This window comes from Taudactylus pleione, unplaced genomic scaffold (assembly GCF_031769625.1).
Source record: "Taudactylus pleione unplaced genomic scaffold, aTauple2 ptg000535l, whole genome shotgun sequence".
Classification (NCBI taxonomy): domain Eukaryota; kingdom Metazoa; phylum Chordata; class Amphibia; order Anura; family Myobatrachidae; genus Taudactylus; species Taudactylus pleione.
Window position 1 is genome coordinate 2,460,937 of NW_028284937.1, and position 23,629 is coordinate 2,484,565.

The following is a 23,629-nucleotide window of genomic DNA, read 5'->3' on the forward strand; positions in this document are numbered from 1 at the left end:
GCTATGCAGAATGACTAGTATTATGAGGGGAAATACTATAAAGAGTTTACACCAAATTCTAAAGCATCTAAAATTAACACATTATTTGCAGACCAGTAGACTTTCGACTGCTAAAAATGGCATCTGATGCAAGGCAGCTAGACATGAAAGTTACAGCAGGATCACTTACACATAACTTTCTGACATGTCCCCAATGCCACAGACATGAGGACAGAGGAATTTAGACAGTTCTAACATCCCATGGAAGTCCATGAATACATATTTACAATCGTTCCAACAGCTCTCATTCAACGGTAAGGCACACAGCTGACCTTGTTACCACATTTATGGAAAGACCAAATTTAGGGGTTAAAAAAAGCAGATTATAAGCAACACAGAATATAAAATAAATTTATATAGCTACTAATAAAAGGTAAAAACATTCAAGGAGAAAAAAAAACTCACAAAGTTAATTAGACCCATATGCTGGCCATACACCTGCATGACCAGCATTGGATAAGACTCACCTAACGACTCCCCGGATCTCGCTGGCAGTCCCGGCGACATATTTGCTGTTTTTCTTTGCACACGATCTGTCGTACAATCGATCTTCTGCCTCACACGCTCATCGGGAAAAACTAATTAAAATGACATGACGAACGATGCATCGCATGCGCAAAAAACACGGTAAAATCTGCACACGATATGATGGACCATATGGGCTGCACATCTGATCATACGAAACATTTTAGGAACTGCGGGAGTGCGCAGCGGATCGTATCCTATTCAAAAAATGCACGATTTCCACACGATCCATCGTACAACTCGCCGGAAATCAACCAAATCGGTCCAAAAATGTGCATGTGTATGGCTAGCATTACTTATTGGTGTCAATTTTTGGGGGATGCAACTGTATTTACTTATGTCCTCCATTGGGTGTGGACTGATAGACAAGACTATAGGTAGACACCAGATATTAGACAGGTAATAGGTCGATTGGAACAAAAGGTCGACATGCAAATGGTCAACACATGGTTTTATTGTTATTTTTACCCTAACCTTCCACCTGGTGCCTAACCCTCCCACTAGTGCCTAACCATAAGTGCCGAATCCTAAAGATCATGAAAAATCACATTTGTGTGTGTGTGTCAACCATTGGCATGTCGACCTCATTACCCTGTCAACCTTATGCACTGTCGACCCATTCACGGTCTACCTTCCGGTGTTTATCTACCATCCGGATACCCCTCCAGTGACACCATCGCATCAAGTGTTCGTCACCACCAAACTACAACAGCTAGAAAAAGAGACACACGAGGCTAAAGGATTAATTCTTATAAAAATGAGAATTCCATGTACATTTTTAATTACAAAAGTATTTTCAATTGTAAACTTCTCACCCTATGGCCGAGTGATCATCTCACCACATGCATCCTTCTTTTTTAAATCTGACCATTATCTCTGACAGCAGCCACTTAGATCTCCTACTGATTTGCCCTGGTCACTTCTAAAGACATCTCACAACAGGCTAATGAGCCTGTGACTGAGAGCAGCTGAAACTCGTCAAGCGTGGCAGACCATGGTAAGCCGTGTGCCACACATTATCACTGCGTGACTGTTCTAGAGCCTTGTCTGGTGTTCAACAGCTCCACACTCACTCTGCGCCATTGGTCATACACAATCAGCATGTTTGAAGTGACCCTTTCATGGACAAGCTGGATGTCTGTAGAGACACGTTCCACTTATACATTTTGTTGACGTTTCTATTGTTCTGGTAAAAAATTTTTATGATTGTTCCAACGTACCGTTTGCAGTGGAATAGAAGCCACCTGACACCAAACTCACCTGCACATGAGCTAACATTCCATGGAGACACACCCCGAAACAACATATTTCAAAGAAAGAATATGCTGTCAACATCAGGTAAAGATAGGGTTTTATACAGTGATAAATATCCACAATCCTAAATTCCAATGGTCAATAAAACACTCAAATGGAAAAAAAAAAAAAGGAAGAATGACCAATCAACAATGTAAAAAGCATTGAAATAAGTAGCTGGCGAGAACTCGTGAGGAACCTACCAAATATCAGCACATCTCAGGACACCAGTACTAGAATAGTAATGGGACCTCCTGCTGTTTTATGCTCTTTGAGCTCTGCAGATCAGCTGGTGAATCTCTTGAGGCTTCAAAGTGATATGGGATGAGGACTTGTGTACTCCTGACCTTCGGTCCCTCATCTGGATGCTGTATGTTTTACCAGATTGTGTAATCAATAAGCCTCATTTTATTATGTTATACAATAAGAAGATATCAAGATCTAGGACTGTTTCAGGAGAAGGGTATGCTGGCTACTCGCCGGATTAGCGGGTGCTAAGAGTTTACCATTGTTCTGAAAGTTTTGTAAAACCAAATTAAGTTAACACAGATTATATGTTGCTGGAGGGGGTATGTTAAAGTGAGGACAAATGACAAGCTGGCTGAAGTTTGGGTTTGGTCTGCTCACCCCGCTAAAAAAGGACCCATGCACAGTCTCTTGTTTCGCCTTGATTTCAACATTGCTTAAAAGTAAACTATATCTACCATCATGCACTGCATGATGCATATATATACACTGACACCCCTTTGTAACAATCAGGCTATAACCTAGTAGAGGTAGCTAGTATGTGTACTGTACAGCAGTGCCTGTTTCTCAAAGCAACCAAACTAGGACAGTCCACAGGTAGGCAGGCAATGTTCCATCTTATAAACAAGTGTTTCCCATCTCCAGTCCCCAGAGGATATGCACTGGGACTGGAGGGAGGGAGGTTCAAAGGAAATCTGAGAAAAAATGACTTCACGGAAAGGGTAGTGGATAAGTGGAATAGCCTCTACCACCTCTGATGGGAGGCTAAGAGTACAGCAATTTAAACAGGCTTGGGATAGGTTTAAAAATATCCTTATAAAGAATTACGGTAAGAATCATATAGGGGGGTTAAGGTTATCAAAAGGTTAAAAAAGGGAAAGATTAGATGGGCCAAGTAGTTCTTATCTGCTGTCAAATTCTATGTTTTTATCCCTAACAGTGCATGTTTTTCAGGTCTCCTCACAGAAGCACACGCAGAATACTTAGTAGCATCTATGGATCTTTCCAAATGTGTCAGTCAGTAATGAATATATCTGTGCACCAACCGGAATATAGAAATTCTGCAGTTAGGGTTCCCTGAGGGCTGAAATTGGCAAACACTGTTCTAAACTCATGTAGCCATGCGCGTTGCAATTTGGTAGCCAATTAAGTAGTCGCTGACCCAATTTGCTAAAAAGTAGGATTGTTGAAATGTGAACCAGAATGGCTGGTAAATCTGTTTAGGACAATGGACCTCATTCAGAGGCGGTCGTTAGATGCAAGCGGTCGCTCTGATTGAGGGTGGCCGCTAGCATCTTGTAGTGCCGCCTCTTGGTCGATCGCTAAGCGGTGGGTTACCACCCACAGCTCTAGCGACCGACCAGGGTGGGCTTGCGACGAGACCCTAAGGTTGGGTCTCAGCACTCGCAAGCCTCAGGGAGCTTCCTGCTCTGATCAAGCAGGAAGCTCCCCACTGACATCACTGCAGATGTCAGTGGGGCCGCCCCCAAACGGCAAGCGTTCCTTCGGGAACGCCTCCGTTTGGTCGGCAACGCCCCCTGCCCGCCTCCTAAACGGGGCGAGCTGTCACTCACCATCCACAGCTCGCCCCCTTTGGTGAGAGACCCCTAGCGATGGAGCGCCCGTCGCTAGCTGGGTCTCGTGTCTGCGCATGTCGGAGCCGTCTCTGACGTGCGCATGCCCAGTGGGGGAACATCGACCCGTTTGCGAGCGCTCAGCGCTTGCGACCGGGTCTGAATGACCCCCAATGTTTGTGGTCATGGTCTTTTAACTGAGCCTTGAATGATCCAGCGATTTGGTCAGAGCATTATGATCTATTATATTTGGCCACACAACTATAAGGCCAAATCAGAGAGATCCAAGTGCTCAGATGGTCAGGACAAGCTGCCAGAACGGCCCATGTACAGGGACCTTAAAGCTCATTGGTACCATGTTGTATTTACAAACATGAATGTTTGGGCCCAACAGACTTAACATAATCCATTTGTTTTAATAGCAGAACTTCTCAATAGTCATATCCAATTGGCAGCGATAACTGCTTTGTCCTCAAGAAGTTTTCATTTCTGAGAACGTTTCAAGAAAAATGGTTGTCTCGAAATCCTATTAGCTGCGGTTTTCACATATGCGAAAAAACATATAGGAATTATATTAAATTACTTTTCACCATCTCTGAGTAGGTGATAAGTTGTGCAGAACGCCTATTTTTGGGTAATATCATCGGGACTTGGTGCAGAACCCCTTGGGAACCCCCCTTAATGGGCTCAGTTCAATTGACCGTGAATTAAATAGCGCCGGGAGGGAGTTCCTGAAGCTATTCAATTCAGCGCGCTGTAAAGGATTTCTTCTCGCACTCCTCCAGGGGTGCAAGCAGAAATCCCACAAAAGTACAGTTGCGATGCTGTTTTCTGTCCTTAGCGCTGGGAAAAGAGCATCGTGCCGGGTAGTTTAGTCGGAGAATGCCCATTCTCGTGACTAACACACTGTTTAAGGCGCGAGAACGGGCATTCCCCCACCTAAATGCATGCACAATTGAATAGATCCAGGAGCTCCCTCCCAGCACTATTTAATTCGCGGTCAATTGAATCGAGCCCATTGACTACTTAGGCAAAAAATATTTTTCAATTAGCTTCATTTGGCCAATAATTACATGTCATTTTGGGGGTGAAAAAAAAAAAAGAAAAAAGTTTTGGAAAATGGGTTTAAAAAGTAGTGGGTCAAGTAATTTGGAGTGTCTTAAACATTGCAGGTGGCTGCACCAGGTGTATTTTTAAAAGTGCCCTAAAATCACACAAAAATATACTTTCACCCTTTTAATGAACCCTTAATTTAGCTGCAGCATTTATGTTGGAAAAAAAAAAAAAAAAAAAGGAAGAGAAAAATGTATATAACAGCCATTTGACAATTTAAGAACCCCTAACCCTTCGATTATGTCCCCTAACACACTTCTATGCTATTCCCCTATCTTAGTTTACCTTTTTTTTTTTGCCATACTGATTTCCCCTTTTACACCTGCACTTTTCACCGGAATATGATATCGAACCTTTTGCAATAGGATTTCCCGATAAACGGGAGCGCGCAAACATGCGAAAAGCGGATAATTCAGGCGATTGGTCTGAAAAGTTGAATATGACCCATAAGCTGTTAAAAGAGATCCGCATAACTTCAGAAGATAAACATACAAAAATAAAATAATCCCACTCCGTATTGGGAACACAGGTGCTTAACAAGGCATCAGAATTTGAGTCTCTAAACCAGTGTTTCCCAACCTCGGTCCTCTAGGCACACCAAAGCTGGCCATACACAAGAACGACTTTCATCCAGGTAGTTGGCTGGTGGGAATGAAAATCTGGTAACCTATGGGAGCAAATGATGATCAGCAACTTGCTCCCAAACAACGGAAAACAGATGAAAATGGTCGTTCAAACATGTTGGTTAAAGGTTTGATTTAAACAATTTGTTTAAATAACAGTTTTTGGCTGTTTTCTGGGGTTTGGGAACAAATGGTCGATTGTCATTTGCTTCCATAACTTAACAGATTTTCATTCCCACCAGCCAACTAGTTGGACGAAAGTTGGTCTAGTGTATGGCCAGCTTTGGTGTGCCTAGAGGACCGAGGTTGGGAAACACTGGTTTAGAGACTCAAATTCTGATGCCTTGTTAAGCACCTGTGTTCCCAATATGCAGTGGGATTATTTTATTTTTGTATGTTTATCTTCTGAATATGGTTTTCGTGATTTTCATGCTTGAGCACAGATGGTTAAATTAAAATAACTAAGGTACTAATTAAAACACCTGTGCTCAAGTATGGCTATCCCTAAAACTTGGCCTGTTAGTGTGCCTTGACGGGTATGCAGTCGGGAAGCCGGCGGACCTAATCCCGACAGTCGGCTTCCTGACTGTCATATCCCGGCAAGGGTCTAAAGACAGGCGCCGATATGCTGAAGCCTGTCATTAGACATACGCCGGGAGCCCGAAGCCAGGCATACCGATCGAAGGGACGCCGGAGGCCGAGCACGGATAGCCTTGGGGGAGAGGGTTAGGTTTAGGGTTCCCAGGGGGACTTAGGGTTAGGCACCCCCCTGGGAGGTCAGGTTTACGCTAGGGGAAGGGGGGGGGGGTTAGTGTTAGGCACCCCCAGGGGGGGACTTAGGGTTAGATGGCGAGGAGGGGTGGGGGGTTAGATTTAGGCCACTTAGAGGGGAGGATTAGGGTTAGGCACTGTGGGGGGAAGGTTAGGGTGTACAATTAGGTTAGAGAATACTTACCTTAGGACGATTGAGATTTCCGCCTCTGCCGGGATTCCAACTGCCGGGCATGGGTCCGGCGGTAAATCCTACAGATTCCCCTTGACGACAGTGGTTGGGAAGCCCTGTGTTTGATGCTCCCGCATTTTTATTCCCTGCATCTTTCATCTTTTGAGGTTTTTGTTAAAGGATTTTAGGAGTAAATAAAAAGTATATATAGAAAATCACTTAAAGTGTGTCCTTATATTTGGTCGCTAGTGATGCAACTACTTAAGGTCTAATACTCTTGCATTTTACAAACAGGTGATAGATTATTCTACTGGATTTTGAAAGCATATTCTTTACTAGCGTTAAACATATATATAAAAAAAAAAGTGACATCTGTTCCTCATTTTGGAGGACATTCCACATACATTACTTCTCCGATCCCCCAGCGCTATAAAGTTCGGACTTAAACCAGAACCATTTATATAAAAAAGGAACCCAAAGCCATTAATCTGTTCACACTGCCATACAGTGCATATTCCTGCTCATGCAGCTGTCATGCCACATATAGAAACCGTTGCTTATTCTATTAATGGTCATTTAAGAGATTGTGGGCATATATATTCCACTCTTTTTTTACATTCATCCTCGAATATAACTTTACAGTTGCACTGAAAATAATGGATGCTCTTAAAGACACTGCAAACAGGAGACACATTTGGTAAATAGGGTAAGAGCAGTAAACATATTAATCTACAGCCAAATGAATATACAATGCCCTAGACTTCATGAGGAATAACAGTGCGTCTGTCACTTATTCAACTTCTCTCCATGGAACGGTTTATTTTCAGTGTAGACAACAGAAAAATGTACGAAGCCAAGCGGAGGCAGGTGAAAGCAGGCGAAATTGACACCAGAACCTGTTGAGCAAGTTTATAATTCCTGCAGTGACTTATCGCAGACAAAGTTTATTTCTAAGTTCACAAATAAATTAGGACTCAGAGACTCAGGAATGGGGAGGAGCAGGGAAGGGGGCGTGGCATATGGGTTGGTCAATGCGTCATTCTTTTATTTCTGGCTGGAGGGCTTATCCGAACAACAGTAGGGATGACGTGACATAGTTCCTTTCAAGCTTAGCATGTTCCTCATGAGTGAACTATTGTCTATAGTATTTATGACAATGGTGACTAAAAGTTCCCCTTCAGAAACATCCCATAGTATATGGCAAAACTTAACACACTGAGAGCGACATTATAATGAATGTCCTGCATGACTTAACAGATACAAATAAAGAGTGGAAATGTGTAAGCTGCAGTGCTATGTATTGTGCCAGAGTCTAATCACTATTTATATTGGAATACCACTTGGGGGGTCAGCATGGGCGAAGACCCCTGCCCGCATACTGTGGGAGTGTGGCCAAATCTGAAATAAGTAGTAGAGGAATTAAATAATGCCTTAGCTGAGATAGGTAACCTCTTGTACCAGTCTATGCCATAAAAATCATTTATACTTAGCCTGAAAAGTAGTACTGTGTATGGCAACACTAATAATTGCAAAGAAATGAGGTTCTGTGTGCAGAATGGATGATGTCCTTATGCTTCAACCACACACACACACAGACACACACACAATTACTGCAGTCGTTCCAAAATGCTCTTCTCTGTGCCACAGTTCTCTTGCGACTCTGCTTGCGCTGAGCGTCTTTTTAGCTTGAATGTGCGTCTTCGTTGCGACATGATGTGACAAAACCGCTGCACTAATTAATTTGATACCTTTATATCTGTACGCGCCGGAGTCTGAAAACAAGTTCTATGAGGCAGCGGACGCGGCTTATTTTTCTCGCCAGGTTGCATTGTGCTTTATATACAGACTCAGTCGCACACAGATATGGAAGTATGGCATATCAAATTAATCAGTGGAGTCTTGGGAAGCAGTTTTGTTGCACCATGTTGCTGTTAAGATGGACATTCAAGCGAAAGACGCTACATTCGGGACAGGCATCTTGTGCCGCATGGCGTATTGGGGCTAGGTGTCCACAACTGTGTATAACACACACACACACACACACACACACACACACGTGCGACTGTAAAAACAAAGTATCCCTCTGGAGCAAGTTCTAACGCTCATAATGAAGAAAAATTTGGACAACAGGTAACAGTGGATTCACTAGATATTTATTGCAAAGCGAAAAAAAATATATTAGTTAGAAATTTTGGCACCAGTTGGCAATACAAACACTTGAAAAGCTCTACAATTGTTCAATGGTGTCCTCCATTGTGATCAACAATAGTTTCCATTTGATGAACAGTATTCTCTATAGCAGAAGTAACATGTCAGGTCTAATGTCTAATGCTGTCTTTCAGATATGACAGTATGAGATCCTTCTTAATACACCTGGTTCTTAAAAAAAAAGAACCACAACTCAAAGTCACATGGTGTGAGTTCTAGTGATGGAGGTAGCCACGATACAGTAGTGGCTGATGACCTGTTCCTCTGCAAAGGTTTGCCTTAGCAATTATAGCACTTTTCAAGTGATTTGTTTTGCCACATGGTGACATTATTTGTAAGTATTTTTTTTTTGTCAATAAAGGGCTATCAGATAATCTGAAGTACCAGTTTTCCAAATTCATCACCATCTTGAAATGCAGCCATTCCATAGAGTTCTCATTCCGAGACCTTCAGCATTTCTTATACAGGTTGATTCTCCCATATCCAAATATTCCGAAATACAGAATATTTTTGGCATGACTGAAATAATGAAACCTTTCATTTTTTATGGTTCAATGTACACAAACTTTGTCTAAAGCACAAATTATTAAAAATATTGTATAAAATTACCTTCGGGGTCTGTGTATAAGGTGTATATGAAACATAAATGAATTTCATTTCTGTACACAAACTTTGTTTGAGCCACAAAATTATTGAAAATATTGTATAAAATGACCTGCAGGCTGTGTGTATATGGTGTATATAACACATAAATGCATTCTGTGTGTATATTTGGGTTCTATTCCCAAGATATTTCATTATGGTATGCAATTATTCCAAAATACGGAATATTCCGTTATCCAAAATACCCCTGGTCCCGAGCATTTTGGATATGGGAGACTCAACCTGTAATGTATATATGCACTAGAAAACTAAAAAAAAAAATGGTGAGTAATAAATATGGCATTTGATTGGACAGTGGCTGCAGCCAATCTAATCCAGATTCATACAGCCCAATCTGTTCTATCTATACAATTATTCCACAAGAGATTAAATGGGGGGGGGGAGATCATTATCCTTAAAATAAGGCTTGCTGAATGTGCCAAGAGTGCACTTCTTTTGTAGCCATGATATTGAAAGCAAAACAGCAGCCTGGAAAGCGACACGTACTTTAATAATGTAGAAGCTATTTAAGTTAAAAAGTTAGACTTCACTCTACACAAATTACAAGACGCTATCATTTACCTTCCTCAGATTACGCCTGCCAGGTATCAGTAAATATTAGTGCCCTCCAAAGGACACACAGATAATTCTATACAGTTGAACAGAACAAATATGACACTCTTGCAGTCTCACCGTACAAGAATTACCCCAGACTACTTTGCCTCAAGCAATACTTTAAATGTCAGAAGTTGCCATGAGAACCCAGCAAAATATTGATAATGCTTGAGTGACTGTTATACAAATTATCACCTCTGTAGAAGATGCAGCTTGAACTAATATGCAATTGGTCAGGAAAAAAAAAAAATGAATAAAAGTGACAAAAGAAAAATGGGCTCATATAAAGCTTAAATTGTTTTTTTGTTGTTGTTTTTTTAATATAATTATGTTTGTTAATGGATGTTTTGTAATTATAAGTTATTTTTGCAAAAAACACCTAATACTGCATGATTGGAGCTCCTATTACAAATATGGGAGACGGTGTTTTGCAATAAGTACCAGGGACAATTTGGAGCATCACATAGATGATATTTTACCAAATAGTTGTTATAGCTATAAATGGTGGCATCTCTAACAATCAACAGTCAGAGCCTAAAGCTGGGTACACACTGGCCGATATATTGGCTGATCAATTGATTGGCCAATATATCGTGCCCCCATCGGCCAGTGTGTACAGACGATATGTTTGAACGTCGTCGTTCACAGACATATCGCATTGGCTGTGCTGCACAGCCGATGAACAGATATGTCTGCAGACATAACTGCCCATCGGCAAGTGTGTACGGGTGAACAGCCGATCGCCCATTCACAGGGTTGCAGAGAGGGGGGGAGCCGCGAGCGGGTACTAATAATTACCTGGGTCCAGCACCGCTCCCCATCCCTCTTAAGTTCACAGCAGCCCAGTACACCCTGCTGTGTGCTGGGCTGCACTGGGAGACAGTACGAGGGTACTAAAACAGCAGCCGGAGAGTCTCCTATGCCAGAGGAGGGGGGGAGCGATCACTCTGATCGTGCCCCCCATTGGCTGTGCGCCGGGCTGAGGAGTACACAGCGCCCCCCCCCCCCAGCGCCGCAAATGGGTTTTTCTTTTCTTTGGAAGGGGCGTGGCCACAAGTGGCACAATTAGGCCACGCCCCCTGCAGCATGCAGATGATGGTCGTTCAGTGTGTATGAACGCCCATCATCTGCAGATACAGCTGCAGATATATTGCTATAGTGTGTACCCACCTTTGGGTATACACCTAAAGATTTTGTGTCCAACCAGCCAACGAGTTGATTGGTTAGAATGAAAGTCTGGTAACGTATGGGAGTAACTGAGGATCAGCAAGTTGCTCCTAAATGCCAGAAAACAAATGAAAAAGGTCGTCAGACAAGTTTGTTAAATGTTTGATCTAAACAATGTGTTCAAACAACAGTTTTTATCCATTTTCCGGCGTTTGGGAGCAAATTGATGATTGTCATTTGCTTTCATATCTTACCAGATTTTCATTCCAACCAATCAACTAGTTGGATGGTTGGACAGAAAATCTTTACATGTTGCTTGCGTTCATATGAGAGTAGTAAAAAAAAAAAAAAAAAAGAGATAACGGTTGACAATGAGGCAGATACACAGACGACATAAGTAAGCAAAAGGGCCCCCAAGATTCCTCGACATGGGTTCTAAACTCATTGATGGAGGTCTAGATCCACTGCTCTAAATGCCATCTACTTTAAGGGGTACATTTACTAAAATTTATAAAAAGGAGCAGACGGGGTGTTGCTTATAGCAACCAATCATTTTCTCAAATTGGTTGCTCAGAGCAACACCTTTTATTTTTCAGTTTGTTTACTATAGTTACGCCTAGAAGTTACTTGAGTCACATCTATTAAAAACAAACAAAAAAACACATGGTGATTGAGTCCATTAATTTGCACAGTTGTCTCTATATTAATTTTTTCCCAAACACATTGAAACGCATGGGTTAAAGCCCTCTCCATGTTGCAGATAACTTTTATGTGGTGGAAAATAAAAAAACTTTTGTTCAACTAAGCGATTCCAGGGATTATAGGTAATTATAAACTAGATAGTCATCAGGATTTCACAGGAGAGAAAGGTATGTTCAAACGTAAACAGAAAGTGAGGAGTCTAAAGGCTGAGAGACATGTCTACGGTCATGAGCCTGGAAAAGTTTCAGAAAGTACCCAGAGCTCATATTACAAACACGCTCATCAAAATCGCATGATATCAAATGCATTTAAAGTGTAGAAAGGATTAGGATCTATTATCTGGGACTTGGAAGTACCCTAGACAACTGTATTACCATTAATTTGTGTCACCATACTACAATTAAAAATAACCTATCCCCCCTCCTCATTAAGTTGCTAGTCAGTGCTCTTCACAGTGTCTGCATTAGGAGGTAACCGGTTAGCATGCCGATGTATGAAATTATTAATCAGCAGCAGTAATTAGTGTCTTTTTTTTCCCCTTCTTCCTTTTCATATGACATCATTTCTACATAACGGGCTGCCAGATAAATGATCATAACTAGATGCAATGGCTATAATGTTTTAACTGAATTATAGTTAAAGTTGCAGCCATTTGTATCATTAGTTATCACCTTTATACATCATGGCAAGTTGCCTAGATCGCTGTATGTATGACTAGCATTAGGTAGACCCAGCTACATGAGTTAATCCCACAGTACAATTGATATAATAAAGCGTACTAGCCTATTCTCCCGAAACGTCTTGGGTGACATCACAGACTCCAGGGAAGACAGGTCACCATGTTCCAACATCAAGTCCATTCTCTAGTGAAATATGCTCGTGTGGGCCCCCAATGACACGATTCTCAGAGTATGTTTCCCCTAAGAATTCTTGGAGGAGAGATGCATATGGCTACTGTGGAAGTGGGGTGGATTGAGTCATTGGTTCCCTGCCCTTGACAGCACAATGTGAACCCTAGCACCACGCAGAAAAGGGTGGAGCCACAATGACGTAATCGACCCCCGCCCCCACATTGGCCACTTGGCATCTCTCCACCAGAGAGAGATCCAACCTCTTGCTGTATATGAAGCACAGGTTTCTTTTTGGCGCAGGTTCAACAAAGTATCAGTCCTTTAGTATGGAGTAAATTTATTGAAAGGTTATAAAGAGTGTACAGATGGTCTGACATCCATGTAGTACCCACACTTCATTTTGACATGTAGAGGAGTTGCACATTACTGTTACGCGTTTCGCCGATGCATTGCACGAAAACTTCCTCAGACTGGGTCATGGTGCTATATTGCCTGCTATAGGCACATCAGTCCCACCCAGGAGCCTGTTAGCAGAGAGTAAATATCTTCTGTGGATTGTGTCCAAATCATTACATAGGAATACACTAATCATCAATAGAACAAATATCAGCATAACCCAGTCACCCGGGTAATGCATCCACAAAATGCGGAATTGGTTTATGCCACTCCTCTCATGTCAAAATCAAGTACGTTCATACATACTATTGTACTACATGGATACAACTTTCAATATATTTCAATTTACTCCATACTATAGGACTGATGTTTGGTAGAACCTATGCCAAACAGATACTTGTTCTTTATGTCATTAAAGTGAGAAAACTAAATAATTAACTTTGCATTTTATTGTTCCAGTGTTGATAACTGACAGTACCAATTTTTTTTTTTTTTTTTTAGTTTTCTTAGTTTTCCCATATTAAGATCAGGAATAGCCGGAATGTCAAAAGCTGCATTTCATGGGATCACGAGTCAGTCTTTGTAATAGTTTGTTACAGTTATGCCAAATATACAGCAGGAAAACTGAGGGCCGTATTCAATTAGTTTTGCGTACGCAATAAAGTTTTGCCTGCCAGACTTTTTGCCTACATTGCGTATTTTAGCCGCGGAAACTTATTGTGTGTGTACCCGCGATTCGCCCTATTAAATTCCAAAACGGAGACACGCAAAGTCAGGCAGAAAGTGGTGTCAGAATCGGGGAAATCAGCCTGAACCCCCCAAAAAGATGCTGAAACTTTGGGGATCAATGTAGTAGTGCCCAATTAGCCCTAATTAAACTGTTTGGGGTACTTAAGTTGGTACAATTGCCTCTAATTAGCGTCTTTGTACAAGTGGTGAAGAATGGCATTAAGCAGTTTTTTGGGAGAAAATAAGTAGCCCTGTCAAATTTGGGGTAGTGGAAAGTGGGTACAAGCATCTTTAAAAGTTGCCAAAGTGAAGTTATAAAAAAAACCCGTAAAAAACGCACCTTAAGCAAACACCTGCAATCAAGAAAACACCTCGCCCATACTTGCAGACCCCCAAAAAGTCCACTTTTTTTTTTAGGGATTTTTTGACGCAGTTATCGTTTAGGTTCTGAGAGGTTTCCCCACCTTTGCACCCCTAAATAAAAATGTTGCATTTCTTTTCTCCTGCTATTCAGAGACAAATCTTTTTCGCCTATTACATTGCTTTGCGTTTCCGTGTACGCGAAAAGCGGATGGAATTTAATACGGAGATAAGTTTTTGCCTGGCTAAAAGTCGCAATCGGCGATACTTTTTCGCAGATCTCAGCTTTTCGTTTCTAATTGAATGCGGACCCAAGAATGACTTGCCATTCCATGCCGCCATGCTTGTTTAGCGTAAACCATGGTGGGTAAATGCCAGGAAGCAGGTAACCATTGCACCTAACCTTTGAAAGACATTAACACTGATGTGAATGAATACACATCTCTGGCTCAATAAAAGTTCCCAGCTGCCTCCCAGATTTTACAGACAGGTTACGTAATTCTACATAATTTGTCCATTAATGGTGTGGTCTTTAAACTTGAAAGGAAAAAAAAAAAAAAATTCTCACTCATTAATAGCTTTATCACACAAGCATCCTGGATTGCATTTCCTTATCAGTCACAGTTCACTCCCCCCACCATATGGTAATCACAGCCCGTGTTCCCATGCAGCAGGGAGATCTGCATCAATTTGATTACTATAAGTGGTAGAATAATGATGATAAACAATGGATTCTCTCTCATGTTCTGGGGTAAATGAAACCTAAAAAGCCAGATGGCAAAAATATCACTATGACATTTTTAAAAACAACATCCCCCCCTTACAAGTCTAATAGGATCTCTCTACACAGAACTAGAACCCTGGAACGCATCCTGTGAGCAATAACTCAGAGCAGCTATGTTTACATGATACACTCTGACAACTAGCTTAACTATGGGATTTGTTTATGAGGAAAGCTGTAGAAGGAACACACCTCCAGATGAAATACGTACAAAATGAGAATACATATCTTCCCTCCCAACACATGGAAAAATTATTTAAAAGTCCATGCAGTCTAGGTAGAAACAATCTTTCCCCACCCCCTGACGGAGACAGAGCTTGTACACAAGGGGCTTTCCGAGATGCTACTTCATAACTGAATACATACTTGAGTTAGGGATCATTGATCCCCATCAGTGGTGGCCAGGGCTGCCATCAGAAATTGTGGGGCCCGGTACTGACAAAGTAGACATGGCCCCCCCGGGATGGAATTAAAAAATATATATATATATATCCGTAACCACGCAAAATACGTTGAAAAAGATAGGGGGTGGGACAGGGATGGCTGGCTGGCTGGACCAGGGGGGAGATGCACAGGGCAGTGAGGGCTGTCTGGACTGGGCAGTGGGGCATGACAGGGAATACTGTCTAGACTGGGACAGGGAAGGCTGGCTGGACTGGGAGGGGTGTGGGACAGGGAACCTGGCTGGCTGGACCAGGGGGGAAACTCATGGCAGGGAGGGGGGACACTGTAGGGGCTGGCTGGACTGGGAGGGTGGTGGGACAGGGATGGCTGGCTGGATCAGGGGGGAGACGCACGGGGCAGGGAGGGCTGTCTGGAATGGAGAGTGGGGCATGGCAGGGAATGCTGTCTAGACTAATAGAGGGACAGGGAAGGCTGGCTGGACTAGCTGGGGAGGCTCAGAGCATAAAAGGGGAGGACAGGGTAGGGAGGGCTAGCTGGAACAGGAGTGGGAGCACAGAGCATGGTCAGGCACTATGTAGTACCTGGATTGCACTTCTTCAGTTGGCAGCTGGGATCAGCGCTGACGGCATATCAGGATCATATATGTATTGCTGCACCCACCGGCATTTTTCCAGGCACCGGACCCGAGCCAATCAAAGCTCGCAGACTGGCAACCAATCAGGAGCATCCGCTCCTGATTGGCTGCCGGTCCGGGAGCTTTGATTGGATGGCGCCGGGCGCAAGTCAATCAAGACTCTCAGATCGGCAGCCAATCAGGAGCTTACGCTCCTGATTGGCTGCCGGTCCGAGAGCTCCGGCTGGCTCGCGGCTGGCACTGTATTTGTAATTGTAAGTTAACGCAGCAGGCAGTCAGGCACTATCAGTATTCTATGGCTGCCGATGCAGCACCACAGCCAGCCGAGCCCCTCTCCCTCTCTGTCTCTGCTCTCTCCGGGCCCGGGACTCGAGGCCCGGCAGTCCCCCCCTGATGGCGGCCCTGGTGGTGGCCCTAGAGATGGGACTGCAGCGCAGTCCAAAATTCAAATAGAGGAGCCACAAACAACTGCCACCAAGTCCTGGACGGCGATGTTTTGCAGCGGATTGGGGTGGCAGCTGGTGCGTCTCCCCTATTTGGATGTTGGACTGCACCGCAGCCCCACCTCTGGAGCCGCCACTGATCCCTATACTAAGCAGATAGCCTGTACCCAGCTTTTGGGAAAAAAACGGCCATATGGAGAGTTGGACATAATTACTAATGTTACGCTTTGCATTCACGGAACTAAATGCGAATATTTGCCCATATCTTTGTTCCTGTTCCATCCATATCTATAGGGGAGATTCAATTCAGCGCACTGTTTAATCCGATTAATGAATTCTTAATGCAGGAGGGTGCAAGAAGAAATCTGGCTAAAGTGCCAACTGCGAGGCTGTTTTCCACCTTAGCCTGGCGCTAACAGCATCACGGCTTTGCACTTTAGTCGGAGAACACTGATTCTCGCGACTAAACACCCAGGTTCATTTGCGAGAAGCGGCATTCTCTGACTTAGTAATTTCCTGTTAGAGTAAACATTGTAGTGAATTGAATAGGTATGGTAGCTCCCCCCCCGGCGCTATTCATTTCCTAGTGAATTGAACTGCCGCCTATATGCCTAGTTTCATAAGCGCCATCATAACCAGTGCGTACGTGCACAACCATTATCCCTGGAGAAAAAGATCCATCTGCAAATAGGCATAATTATGTGCACACGCAACTCTGCATAACCTTGCAATTCCATCAAGGCACCCTCACTGTACTTTACCTAGTTAGCACCCCGACTCAGTTGTGCTTGACTCTGCTTCGCCTATACATCTCTGTAGTGTGCGCAGAGTGAAAACGTGCAAAAACTACATGTGTTCAGCTCTTCATTGAACTCAGGGCCTGATTCAGACCCGCTCGCAAGCGCTGAGCGCTCTCAAGCGGGTCGATGGAGCCCTAGTGCGCATGCGCACGACGGAGGGAGCTCCGTCGTGCGCATGCGCGAGACCCGAATAGCGACGGCCAAGCCTAGGGTCTCGCACCAAGGGGGCGTGCTGTCGATGGTGAGTGACAGCATGCCCCCTTTGGTGGGCGTGCCGGGAGCGTTGCTGCCCAGATGGAAGCATTCCCATGGGAACGCCTACCATCTGGGGCCGGCCCCACTGACAGCACTAGTGATGTCAGTGGGAGTGCTTTTGGCTCTGATAGAGCCAAAAGCACTCCTGGGCTTGCGGCAGCGAGACCCTACCGCAGGGTCTCGTCGCAAGCCCGATGGTCACGATGGTCGCGACCATCTTTTTGCCCGCTCGCATAAGCTGTGGGTGGTCACCCACAGCTATGCGAGCGGCCAGGAGGCCGCTCCAATAATAGGTAGGATGACCCTGATTCAGAGCGAGCGCTCTTGTCAGAGCGTCCGGCTCTGAATCATGGTCTGAAGAGACTGGTGCACGTTGAGCCCCTACCCAGCCATGTATTTCCAGCTAACTTATATCCACTCAGCGCAGGAATCATGGATACCTCCAGATCCATTAAGTCTATTCATCATGTAGGGAGCAAAACAAGCAGGTCCAGCTAATGCTTAAGATGGAAAATCATTGCTGGAAGGTGCAAACCTGCGCTGAAACCATAACGACCAATCAGCTTTTACCCATCTAGTGCAAGTTAGATATGAAAACCAACATCTAAAACTGATGCTATGGATTTAATGAATATTTGCATATTATATCAACATTAGTAAATAGTGCTCAACTACTGAGCAGTTAATCTGTGTAACCTTGACCTGACTGACTGCATAGTCATGGAAAGAGAAAGTTGATAATACAAACATCCCATTATCATCATCATTTTTTTAATGCGGCCCATTAAGGAACAAATCTCCCCTTTCACGTGTTACCCAATATATGCAAAAGTATCGTAATCTAGACATCTTGTTCAGAATTGCAAAACCTAAAGCAAATAGTTGTCGAGATTAGTACACTCCCTTTTCTTAGTAGTCACTTGTAAGTATCACATTAATAACACTTAATCTTTACAACATTGCATAAGACAAAAATGTGCCAGCATTGCTACATACAAGCAGGTTTATTGTCTGTGTGTGTATATATATTTTCTTGTGAGCGGCCATAGGGGCATATGTATCAAAACTTGAAGTGAGATGAAATTGTGAAATCACCAACCAATCAGCTTCTAACTTACATTTTGCAGGCTGTGTTTAAGAAATTATAGTTTGGAGCTGATTGGTGATATATATCTCTCAATTTTATCTCACGTCAAGCATTCTTATTGCAATCAGCCACTTCCCACAATAATTGCCCTGACAATGATCCTCCTCACCAGGGTATACCTTGGCTGTCTGCTTACTCATTAGGATACAATATAACAACCTAGGGACACATGTTGTACAATTTAAGCCATTGATGCTAATACTATTACCAGCTTTACAGCAGCAGTTCCCAGCCCCACACTTCCTGTGCTAATGGTCTCCCAGTCTGACTCCCCGTGCCGGGCCCCAGCAGGCAGCACAGAGCCCCCTGATCGACCGCGTCCAGCAACAATTAGCCCAGCAGCAGCATGTCAGGGTGCACTGCTCCCAAACATTAATTATTACAAGAACTGCTCCGTCTTTCCTTGGTCGTCCTCCAAGCCCCTCTCCCGATTATAAATAGATACGTACTCACAAACCGCAAGCATTAGCTCTCTACTTCCCACTGCTACATCATTAAACTAGAATCAATTCTCTCCTTATTAATGGATCAACTCACCTCTTCCTTAATGTAACTAAAGGATGATTTCAGTTGAGATAATCTTTCACCCAAAATTCCAGTTCTCTGTTTTGTAATCCAAGGGTCCCCCCCAATAAAAGTTTAAATTCAAATCGCAGGGGGGCGGGTATTCCAAAGCTCTCGCTGCAGCTCCCGGGGGGTGCTCAGATCCCCTGTGCAGGCTGCTGTGTGTCCTGGGCAGCAGTGCGTGTAGTGTGTGTCAGCCAGCAGAGGCGCCTGCTGCTATCCCTCTCCCTCCTGATCCTGGGCGGGGGCTTCACCAAGTCTCTCTCTATGGGCTGGAAAGATAACTCTTTTTACATCAGCTTTCCTATATGAAACAATGCAAAGCCAGGAAATCTAATCAAGACACATAATTAAACTGTACAGAATTTAATCCAAGCCCCAAAACCATTGTCTGAGGTATAAAAATAATGCAAAGTGCCGACTAACAAAAGGTTACTTTTATTTATAAACACAGCTACTTAAAAATGGAATACATCTGCCACGTAAAGGATTTATAGTCATAATAATAATAATAAATTTAAAAATAGAAATATATAATACATTTAAGTATTGCATAAAACACAATAAAGTATTTTGCTGGCATTTTCTATAATGCTATCACGTTTTATCTTACATAAGCATTGCCCTTGACTGTGCATTGGTGATGTAGTAACTTACCTGACATTCACTAAGGGTCAGAGTCCATTGGCACCTTTGCCTCTATCCCTGCACTGTGAATGTGTCACTATGAAGGTGTGGATTGGAAACGTTAATGCTGCAATCCCCACTCTGCATAGAGAGTGAGCTAAACTCTGTCAGTCCTCCTCCCCCTTCCTGCCTAGGACGCAGGAGAGGGTTAAAGGGGCGGGGTGACGTCACACATCCCGAAAGTTTCCCAACTTTAGCTGGCAATGTGTCTGCCTCTGGGACAAACTCATCCAAAAGTCAATGGCAGTATCCTGCAAGCTTCCCAAACAGACGTCTATTTGTGCATCTGTAAAAGGTTGCATAAACTGGAGAGTGATGTGCAGATCAAAAAATGTCTGTAAATTCATATTGTAAAATAATAGAACTATAGAGGAAATGATAGAAATTCCTAAATGGGTTGGCCGACCCTTGCCCTCCAGACCATTGTTGGAATTTCCTGAAACTGTTTTTAGAGTAATGTCTTCCAGATTGAGAGATCTGCAGTGTGATGCATGCCTTGGGGTTTTCGTCCTAGAAAGTCTTTTTCACAGTGTTCGGAAAATCAATCCAGTTAGAAAATGGAATTTCGCTAAATAAACCACGAATGATGTAAATTGATTATAGGAACTGAAAATGTACATGTAATGCTACACATTCGTGCTAGTCAGCATCATGTTTGTGTATTCTACCTCTCCAATGAGTATAAAATGGATTGTGAATTTCAATTCAATTAATGCCAAATGCAAAGCTATACATTAGGATAGGAAGTCCCTGCCCCGAAATGTTTATGTTAAATAAGGCATATTGGCAGCAAAATTTGGGAGGAAGTAAATAAAAATAATACAGTATAATTAGCACCAATTTCATCATTGTCATTTAAAGGATAACTCAATTTAAAAATGAAATGGACTATTTCAGTAGCACAATCTACTGATATAATTCCAGATACTTGTATTATAATTTATGCTCGAAATAGCCTGTTGAAAATTCAGAAACACACTATTACTGTCATTTTAAAGATAGTTATTATGAATAATTTTACTTATGATGAATAGGCCCCAAGCCTGTCTCCGATGCCAGTGAGAGCGCCTCCCCCAGCTCTCACTGTGCACTCCGTAGGCAGACATTTAGCAGGATTATATTATAGATGGCCGTGTGTTACTGAGCTGATTTGATTAGTGCCCATTAAATAACAGGAGATTTATATTATAGTAAATATGTCCACTAAGCTCTCTATACCCTGCCTGCTGCAGGTTACCATGAAAGGAGGGAGATGCTGCGGTAACATACTGCACAGTGACTGACAGGTTTGTAGAGCTGCTGTGCGTAAATGCATTGTGTGGATTTGTTGGTTGATTTATATACACATGGGAAGGACCAGTGATGTCCCAGTAACTCAGATGACTACTTTCTCACATTAGTTGTCTGTAAGAGATCCCTGGAGAATACTGTCCTAAAGATGATAGAGGAGCTTCAGCTATTTCTGTTGGAGCAGGAAGTAATACTATATACTGTACAGTAACTTCAATAAAATGTCAGCTTAAAGGTGTATACACACGTAACGATTTTGTTAATAACGATTTTCTGAACGATTTAATGAACGATTTTCTGTCAGATTTTTTAAAGTGTAATGAACTATTTTTTGAACTACAAACATTTTTGTAACTTCTCTTAATGAAAATTGTTCAGTTGGTCAGTCAGAATGAACTACAAACGGGAACGCGCATGAACGATAATCGTTCATCGTTATAACTCAGAAACTGAACGATCTTTTCAACGATTGAACGATAACGACGTTGTTATAGTTAAATCATTCAAAAAATCGTTACCTGTGTATGAACCTTAATGGAGCATACACACGGTCAGATGTGTCAGATGAACGATTGAACGATCTGAACGATTTGATGAACGATTTGACCAACGATTTGAATGATTTGAACTATGAACGATTTTTGACTGCATTAAAATGAATGGAATCGTCCAAATCTAACTGCAAACACATCGGATGTCAGATATCGTAATCTGACCATCGGGAATGCGCAACGTTCAGCCATGTCAGATATGCCAGACTTTCCTTCAGATATGAACGATTGAACGATTTTTAAATCGTTGTCATTCAGATCTGAAGAAAAATCTGACCGCGTGTATGCACCATTACACTGAACAATGTATTTAACCTTATGGTGCATACACACGGTCAGATTTTTCATCAGATCGTAACGATAACGATTTTAAAAATCGTTCATATCTGAAATAAAAATCTGATGTGTGCAACGATGAACGTTCCAGCTTGTCAGATAACGATATCTGACATCTGATGTGTTTGCAGTCAGTTTTGGATGATTTCCATTCATTTTAATGTAGTCAAAAATAGTTTGCAAATCGTTCAATCGTTCAGTCGTTCATCTGACATATCTGACCGTGTGTATGCACCTAAAACAGTTCATATATGGATTTTCGATCTTGTGTTGTAGTAGTTCTGTACCTACCTATCTACAGCAACAGAAACAGTGTTTCTGACTTTTCAACAGGCAATTCCAGGCATAAGCAGGACTAGTGTTGCTATTATGCAAACCTAGGCTGTCGCCCTGGGCACCAGGGTTTACGGAGTGCCTAAAACACTGAATGAGTGACATAATATCATTCATTCACTGTCTTTATTTTCAACATGGTGCTCCTTCACTAAACCCCGGGGAAGGTGGTTTAAAAAAATTGGTATGAATTACTGCCGGACGCTGAAAATCCCGATCGTCCCCAGGTAAGTATCAACTAACCTAACCCCCCTAACCCTAACCCTCCTTAGGGGTGCCTAACCCTAACCTTCCCCCAAGTGCCTAACCCTAATCCATCCTCTAAGTGCCTATACCTAAGCCCCCCTTCCCCGCCGCCTAAACCTAAGTCCCCCGGGGGGGTGCCTAACCCTAATCCTCCCTTCCCCTAGCCTATCCCTCCCTTCCCCTAGCCCATCCCTAACCTCTCGGGGGGGATGCCTAACCCTACGTCACCCCCGGGGGTGCCTAACCCTAACCCTCCCTTCCCCTAGCCCATCCCTAACCTCTCGGGGGGTGCCTAACCCTAAGTTTCCCCTGGGAACCCTAAACCTAACCCTCCCCCTCCTCTTCGATCGGGATGCCGGGCGCCGGTCTCCTGGCGTCGGTAAAATGACAGGCGTCTAGATTTAGACGCCTGTCATTTAACCCTCGCCGGGATGAAGCAGTCGGGAAGCCGGCTGTCGGGCTGCCGGCTATTGGGCTTACGTCCGCCAGCTTCCCGACTGCATACCGTTTAAATGGCACAAAATAAAAATTTTAAATATATAGGGGTGTGGTTGGAGGAGATTGAAAAAAAAGTCATAGAGAATATATACAGTATATATAGAAGGGATGGGTGTGGTGGAGATAAAGTGGCACAAAATCAATTATAGAAAAATAGGGGGGTTAGAGGAGAGTAAATGGCACAAAATGAATAACAATGAAGTGGTGCTCTCTCTCGCCCAGGGTGCTAAAATGTCTAGCTACAGCTCGAAATACTAAATATTTAAGATGGGTACACACCATGCAATCCGCCTTATTATATATTGTTCTGATGCAGATCGAAACGATATATATCGTGCGGTTCGTATAGTGTGTACGCCCAATTTCGCGTTCATGGCGGTCGTTTATTGCATTGTCCCATCTGCTGTGCTCAGGGCCGTAACTAGCTACCAGCAACCGTTGCCGCCGCACAGAGTGCAGTGCTTTGTTGCCCCACGGACCTTGCTCCTGGCTAGCAGGGTGCCTGAAACAACACCTTGCAGCCAGGATTGTTGCTGCAACACCCCGTGGACGCTGCAGACAGGCCCCCTGCACAGTGTATGCAGCCGATAAGGCGTCCTGAGGACTCTTGGTCAGCGCTGCACTTACCAGAGC

The 23,629-nt window shown here is 43.2% G+C and overlaps 1 protein-coding gene across 2 annotated transcripts in view; it reads right to left on the minus strand.

Moving 5' to 3' along the window:
- The window catches only part of CDC42EP5 (CDC42 effector protein 5), a 35,104-nt gene extending 15,235 nt beyond the window's left edge, over window positions 1–19,869 (minus strand). Inside the window, exons 1-2 of one of the 2 annotated variants that reach the window (XM_088450979.1) lie at window positions 19,713–19,869; window positions 19,029–19,327 (exon numbers count right to left, since the gene is read on the minus strand). The gene's annotated coding sequence lies outside the window, so the exon portion shown is untranslated. Of the gene's footprint in view, window positions 1–19,028; window positions 19,360–19,712 lie in introns of both variants that reach the window. The other variant, XM_088450978.1, reaches the window with a different exon arrangement.
- Window positions 19,870–23,629: the final 3,760 nt, after the last annotated feature.